An 8,354-nucleotide genomic window follows, 5' to 3' on the forward strand; every position below is an offset into this window, starting at 1 on the left:
AGGAGCTGGCTGGAGGGCCAGGCTCAGAGAGTGGTGGTGAATGGAGTTAAATCCAGCTGGCTACCGGTCACAAGTGGTGTTCCCCAGGGGTCGGTGCTGGGGCCTGTCCTCTTCAATATCTTTATTGATGACCTGGATGAGGGCATTGAGTGCACCCTCAGTAAGTTCGCAGATGACACCAAATTGGCTGGGAGTGTGGATCTGCCTGGGGGTAGCGAGGCCCTACAGAGGGATCTGGACAGGCTGGAGAGCTGGGCTGAAGCCAATGGGATGAGGCTCAACAAGACCAAATGCCGAGTCCTGCACTTCGGCCACAACAACCCCAGGCAGCGCTATAGGCTTGGGGCGGAGTGGCTGGAGGACTGTGTGGAGGAAACAGACCTGGGGGTACTGATTGATGCTCGGCTGAGCATGAGCCGACAGTGTGCCCGGGTGGCCAAGAAGGCCAACGGCATCCTGGCTTGCATCAAAAACAGTGTTACTAGCAGGAACAGGGAGGTAATTGTCCCCCTGTACTCGGCACTGGTGAGGCCGCACCTCGAGTACTGTGTTCAGTTTTGGGCCCCTCACTGCAAGAAAGACATTGAGGCCCTGGAACGCGTTCAGAGGAGGGCTACGAAGCTGGTGAGGGGTCTGGAGCACAGGCCTTATGAGGAGCGGCTGAGGGAGCTGGGATTGTTCAGTCTGGAGAAGAGGAGGCTCAGGGGAGACTTTATAGCTCTCTATAACTTCCTGAAGGGAGGTTGTAGTGAGCTAGGGGTCGGCCTTTTCTCTCGTGTAGACAGTGATAGAACTAGAGGCAATGGTTTCAAGCTGCGCCAGGGGAGATTCAGGCTGGACATTAGGAAATATTACTTCTCGGAAAGGGTAGTCAGGCACTGGAATGCACTGCCCAGGGAGGTGGTGGAGTCACCGACCATGGGGGTGTTCAAGAAACATTTGGATGTTGTGTTGAGGGATATGATTTAGCTGAGAAGTATTGGTGATGGTTGGACTGGATGATCTTTTAGGTCTTTTCCAATCTTGATAATTCTGTGATTCTGTGATTCTGAATTGTTCTTTCCATAATTTGCCAGCCGAGATATTGCCAAGGACATACCTTTTGAATTTTCTCTGGAGCAATAACCAATTTAAATCGGGATAATGCACTGGTGATATCATTAAGAACTCTGTCCACCAGAGAATTATTGGGTGCCACAATTAGGATGTCATCCCTATAATGATAAATTAGGCTATTCTTATGCAAGTGCCTTACTGGTGCTATAGCCTGTGCGACATACCATTGGCAGATGGTTGGACTATTTTTCATACCTTGCGGAAGTACTGTCCAATGATACCACCGATTAGGTTCCCCCATATTGACTGAAGGAACAGGATATAAAGGTATGGTGAAAACACAATCCTGCACAGAAAGGTGTTGTGACAGCACCTGTTATTCTGTCTGCTCCTCCATTTGAGACTGATAGTGAGTTAGAAAATTCCTTTGATCCAGGCCTGAAAAAGAAGCCCGTTTTTTTCCCCACTCTACCCTGATAATTTGCAAAAAGGTCACTCTTCAGCTAATTTAGTAGCTCCAGTGATGACCACATAATCAGTCAATTGGTGGAAAGATGTTTGGAAGCAAGCCGCTATGGAAGGGGACATAGAATTGTTGAAGGCTCTGGCCATGCCTGTGATACTGCAGCCCAATGGCCCTGCTCAGTGGGAAGGGTTTCAATTTGGGCTGGTGAAAGAAATCTGGGGTAGTGTGAAGGAGGAGGGACTTAATTCACTGTATACGAGGGGGTTAATTCAATCCATCTTTAATACAACTCTCATGCTACCTAATGATTGTCATACATTGATGCAAATTATCCTTACCCCCACCCAAAGAATGTTATGGCAGCAATCGCGGAGAGACCACTGTGAACAAGCGTTGCTTGAGAATTTGAACAAGCAGCCGGGTGACCCTTTGTATACTGTCGGGATTGATGTATTAATGGGAGAGGGTGTGTTTGCACCACATGACACACAGTTGTGAATCATCCACGAAGCTTTAGTACAGAGTCAGAATGCTGCTTTACGGGCCCTTTTAACCCTCCCTGATGAGAGTGGTACCTGTGACAAAGTCCTTTGCAACCATAAAACAAGAGGCTACAGAGCCCTATATGAAGCCCATAGATTGTTTGAATGAGGCTTTAGAATGCCAGGTAGATCATGTGGAAGCTTGATTGATATTGTTAAAACACCTGGCAGTTGCTAATGCAAACCAAAATTGTAAAAGGCTATTGTCCTCTTTAATGGCAACAAATCCTGGTGCCTCAATAGTTCAAATGATAGAGGCGTGTAATGTGGTAGGTATGCACAGATGGCAAATGCAGTCAATGGCTCAAGCATTTGCTGCTATCAACTGGGTGCGTCCCAACCTCAAACATGTTATAGCTGCGGGCAGCTGGGGCATTTGCAAAGGAACTGCCCTAGAAGTCCCAAAACATGCCCTCCGTGTAGGAAGGGGAGATATTATGTGGAATACCATAACTCAAAATTTGCCCGTAATCAGGGAAACCACAAGCTGAGCGCCACAGGGAGGCGCGCACAGACAACAAATGCTCCCCGGAACACTCCTCAGGAACCACACGTGTGGATAGGCATAAGCAAGTCACAACCCTCGAGTCAGGCACCAGAGGAAGCACAGGGCCGGCGGCACAGGCAGAGCTGCGGCTGGGCCGGGTCACAGCTGGTAGGGAGGCGGTCGAAGCAGCAGAGCATCACTCAGGAATACTCTCTTCAAAAGTGGAAAGAGCCCATTCTACAATGATGAATGCCGACATGGATACTGTTGAGGCTGAGAATCAGGTGGAATTAGAAGCGAAAACACTGCTTATTAATCAAGTTTTGGAACTGCAGCACACACTTGAAGATCTCTCAGCATGAGTAGATGCTGTTAAGGAAGAAAACTTGAAACTGAAATCAGAAAAACCAAGTTCTTGGACAGTATATAGAAAATTTGATGTCAGCATCTAGTGTTTTCCAAACAACTGACACAAAGCAAAAGGAACTAAGAGATGACTCACAGATGATGTCATTGTATTGCTGCTGTCTTTTTTTTTTGTTTTAGCTGACATAGGCTACATGAGCTGAAATACCTTAGTTTCATCTACTGTACATGAGGCCATCTGAGGGCAAGCTCCGGTGATGGTTAAGAATCTGGAAACAGGTAATTGGGAAGGACCATTCCCTCTTATAACGTGGGGGAAAGGATATGCTTGTGTGTCTACAGGAGCAGTGAACAAGTGGATCCCTGCATGATGGGTACAACCAGTGCTCCAAGCTGCTTTGTGTCCACCGGAGTGTTAACAAGCTGTATGGCAGCTCCATGGACATCAGTTATGTAAGGAAGATCTATTTTTAACTAATTATGAGCTAATGTTACCAGAGGAGTAATGATTGTAACATATATATACATTGCAATGATACAGTGTGGTGTAATCATGCGAGCATGAACATATCAAAACCCAGCAATACTACAATGGACCTTCACTTTACAAAACAGGACTGTTGTTAGCTGGTGAGCACATATTTGCCAGGCCTTGTTGCATGCACTGGCCACGCATGCAGCAATGTCTAATATTATTAACACAAAGTTATGGTGGTTAGGATTTTGATGGGTTTTGCTGTATGACTGGAATTGTTATGTTTGTAGAATGGATTATGTTCCTCTTGGAAAGAACTGTTATTGGTCATGGTATGTATTCTCCCTTGTATTTTATGATATCTTTGTGCTGTGAAAACAAGAAGGGGGAATTGTTGGGGGTGATGAATATTAGAAGCCCTGGGACTGAAAAATAAAGGGACTTCCTAAGAGAAGGAAAGCGAAATCGAGGACACCTGGTGGTGGTTAGATGATCTATGGGTATAAGAGCACAGAAACCATGCAATAGTGGGCTCTCTGCCTAGCATGCAGTAGGGTCTGAGACTACGCTCCAACAGGAACAGAATGAGATTGCCATGGACAAAGCTGACTCTGCCCTAACAGAATGTACAACATTCTTGAAACAGGGAACAGAGTGGTATGGAGGTACCACAGCTCATCCCTGTTATCAAGACTGGCAAAGATAACCGCTCAGCTGCTATCAAGAAAGATGGATCACAACTGTCTCAGCAGTGATGGTGAAATCGTGCCCTGTAGCTGAACTTTGCTCACTATAGTGTCATTATAATACCAAAACACACCTCCATCCCAGAAGCTACCTACCTCCAAGGTGCGACCACCCCTCACTGAGCATGAGTTTTCAATTTCTTTTAGTCTATATCTTTAAAAGCAAAGCGAGAAAGATTTACACCAATCCTGACAAAGGTATGCATGACTAGAGCCACTCAAACTCCATCTGAAAGTAAAAAGAACAGTATAAAAATATCTTAAGAGAAGGGAAATATTGGGAGTATTGGGGGAAGACCTCCTTCAGAACATCTGAGACCAGCTGATGGGCTGACCCTCTCTCCCCACCCCCCCCCCATCAGAGATGCCTATTGGTTAAGAGCTCTGTGTTATGCACGCTTCGATGCTAACATCTTGCTAGCTATTAAAACTTACAGTAAGTTGTGTGTGTGTGTATATATATATAGTTTCAAGTTGGTTTTTGCAGTCAGTGTCTTATCACAAGCTATCTTTGAACCCTTATCTTGTTACAAACACATATAATAAAGTTTGTCTATCTATGAATATAAGTTTCTGGAAATTTTAGTAATTGATATAGAGGATGTAAGGGATTTGTCTTGGTGTCACTGCCTGTGAAGAGTCCCTGAAGAGGTTAGATGACCACCCTCTGACCTTGTGGACTGCCAAGAGGTCCCAGTGATGCTATCAGCATAAGCCTGACAGGCTGGCCAAATTGCAAAAGGTTCAAGGAAACTCCTCTTCCCGTTAAAGGGAACATTGCAGGCTGGTCACACACAAGGGTCTCATCTTTCTTGGGAAAAAATCAGGCTGGTCAAATTGAAAAGGGTTTGACCCCTCTACATGGTGGCCCACTTGCCTGGGTGACATATTACAGCCTTCTTGAAAGAATACCTCTCCTTCACACCTGACAGTAGTCTCCTCCAGAGGCTGAGGGCTTGTGTCCCTTTCCCACTTGCTTTGTCAATGCCCCCTCCTCCAAAAATGGATCCCAGCTGCCCAGCTTCTCTGCCCTCTAATTCCAGGCTACTGGCCCCATTTTTCCCAGCACCAGAGCAGCCAACTGACAATGTGCTGAAATCTTCACGCATACCTCACAGCTCACTCAGGGATAGAGATTGGGTGCTTACTGTCTCATTTAGGAGTTCTTCTTCCGAGAAAGAACAGAAGCCCTCCTGCCAAGTTCTTCCTTGGGGCAAAGCAGGTAGTTCCTTCCTCTCCTTAGAATCACAGAATGGTTACAGTTGGAAGGGACCTTCAAAGATCATCTAGTCCAACCCCCCTGCAAGGAGCAGGGACATCGCCCACTAGATCAGGTTGCTCAGAGCCTCATCCAACCTGGCCTTGAACATTTCCAGGGATGGGGCATCCACCACCTCTCTGGGCAACCTGTTCCAGTGTTCTACAATTTGCATTAGGAAAAAATTTTTTCCTAATATCCAATCTAAATCTACCCCCCTCTATTTTAAAACCATTACCTCTCGTCCTATCACAACAGGCCCTACTGAACAGCCTCTCCCCATCTTTCTTGTAGGCCCCCCCTTGAGGTACTGGAAGACCACTATCAGGTCTCCCCAGAGCCTCCTCTTCTCCAGGCTGAACAGCCCCAACTCTCTCAGCCTGGCCTCATAGGAAAGGTGCTCCAGCCCTCTTATCATCTTCATGGCCCTCCTCTGGACCTTCTCCAACTGGTCCATGTCCTTCTTGTGTTGGGGGCTCCAGAACTGGACACAGTACTCCAGGTGGGGTCTCACCAGGGTAGAGTAGAGGGGGAGAATCACCTCCCTCGACCTGCTGGCCACACTCCTCTTGATGCAGCCCAGGATGCGGTTGGCCTTCTGGGTTGCAAGGGCGCATTGCCTGCTCATGTTGAGCTTCTCATCCACCAGCACTCCCAAGTCCTTCTCCTCAGGGCTGCTCTCAATCCACTCCCCACCCAGCCTGTATTTATGCCTGGGATTGCCATGACCCAGGTGCAGGACCTTGCACTTGGCCTGGTTGAACTTCATGAGGTTGGCACGGGCCCACCTCTCCAGCCTGTCAAGGTCCCTCTGGATGGCATCCCTCCCCTCCAGTGTGTCAGCTGCACCACACAACTTGGTGTCATTGGTGAACTTGCTGAGGGTGCACTCTATCCCACTGTCCATGTCGCCGACAAAGATGTTGAACAAGGCTGGGCCCAGCACGGACCCCTGAGGGACGCCACTTGTGACCGGTCTCCACATGGACATTGAGCCGTTGACCACCACTCTGAGTGCAGCCATCCAGCCAACTCCTTATCCACTGAGTGGTCCATCCATCAAACCCATGTCTCTCTAGTTTAGAGAGAAGGATGTCGTGCGGGACAGTGTGAAATGCTTTGCACAAGTCCAGGTAGATGATATCCATTGCTCATCCCTTATCCACAGATGCTGTCACCCCGTCATAGAAGGCCACCAAATTGGTCAGGCATGATCTGCCCTTGGTGAAGCCATGTTGGCTGTCACCAACCACCTCCTTGCTCTCTATGTGCCTTAGCCTTCTTCCTCTTGTCTTCTTGATGGCCCTGCTTCAGAATAGTCTGTCTCCTCACTGACAGGGCAGTATGCTGCTTCCTCCTGCTCCCTCTTAGGAGAAGCTTCTTCACCCCTTTCTATACAAGCTGACTTCAACTTTTAAGTTTTCTTCTTGCACACAGGGGCAACTGATACCAGCACAGGTACATTCTCTGGTTTAGCTGCAGTGCCTGTTGTTGGGGTTTGAGTAACTGGAGTGCAGGTCAGTCTGTTTTCCCTCTCTTTTGGGCAGTGTTTGGTAGATAGTAGACAGGGCCCAGCACAGTGCAGTAAGTTGTACCTCTTGAGAATAACGACAGCATTTTCCCTTCAAATATTCTGTCATTTATTCAGGACTAAAATTCCAAACCATGAGAGGTGAAGAGTTCTCTAGATACCTGCCCATATTCTCCCACATGTCATGCCACACATGACTACGTCACCTCAGGGCAGATCTCTGGAGGATACTTCTAAAAAGTGGTTTTGTAATGCTAAACAAGACCTGGGACACATTCAGGAGACATAGCAATAACAGCATGCTGGCTTGAATATCCTCAGAGTATTCAAAGTTCTCAAAAACTGTTGTAACTACTCTGGAGATGAAAGAGTGGAGGAAATCATCTGCATACAGATATCATCTTATCTTCAAGGCCATGGAGGTTACCATATCATAACTAGATATTGCATAGCACAACAAAATGATAATTCTCATCATTTTCCCTGAGATGATAAACAGCATCACCCAGAACTTGTACATTACATGTAACACAACAATGTGACCAGCCACTACAACATCATGACCAGCAACTAATAACCAATACAATAAGTGCGTACAACAAGTTCTGTTTCAAGCAACTCTAGTCACATCTGTGTTTATCTGAAGCCCCACATTAAGCACCAAAACAACTATCATAGTTTAGCTCTGTTCAAAACCATTGAGTCTCTCACTCACTCCCTCCACCCTCCAGTGGGACAGGTAGGATAATCAGTAAAGAAAAGGCAGCAAAACTCATAGGTTGAGACAAAAAACATTTAAGAAAACAACGGGGGGGGGTGGGGGAAGGAAACAAGCAAAAAAAAAAAAAAACCAAACAAAGATGGAAAACAAACCCTAATAACAGAAAATACTAAAGTACTTAACTTACAGTATAATAGCTCACAGCAAAACCCAACACCCAGATTCCTCTCAAATAACACCAATTTCCTTTCCCCACCCTCCTCACTTATATACTGAGCATGATGTCACATGGGATGGAATAGCCCTTTGGCTAATTTGGGTAAACTTACCCCAGCTGTTGGCTAATTAGTAACCTATCCCAGCTGTGTCCCCCAGCCACAGGTGCCACCAGCTCCAGTTCTCCACCCAGCTCAGGTGAAAATTAACTCTATCCTAGCCAGAACCAGGACAAGAAGTTTAATATATTTATATCAGTTTTTAGCTAGCAGTTCTTTCACTGTCCAAGAGGCTGTGTTGGAAATTTGATTAAATACTATGATTTACCATATGCAGCCCAACTAGCTAGGTGCAATAAAGTAGGTTCTGAAAATTGCAAACCTTACTATAAGATTGTGGGTTACTTTTAGCTTTACTGATTCAACAGTTGTTTGATCTCAGTATGCAATTACTTCTATTTCAGTATCCTTACTAACAGCTTGCATACTCT

The 8,354-nt window shown here is 46.4% G+C and overlaps 1 pseudogene; it reads left to right on the plus strand.

The window, feature by feature from the left end:
• Positions 1-2,793: 2,793 nt before the first annotated feature.
• LOC147596799 (short coiled-coil protein B pseudogene) lies at positions 2,794-4,147 on the plus strand (annotated as a pseudogene).
• Positions 4,148-8,354: the final 4,207 nt, after the last annotated feature.

Source organism: Chlamydotis macqueenii, chromosome W, assembly GCF_036417535.1.
Source record: "Chlamydotis macqueenii isolate bChlMac1 chromosome W, bChlMac1.mat, whole genome shotgun sequence".
NCBI classification, from domain to species: Eukaryota; Metazoa; Chordata; class Aves; order Otidiformes; family Otididae; genus Chlamydotis; species Chlamydotis macqueenii.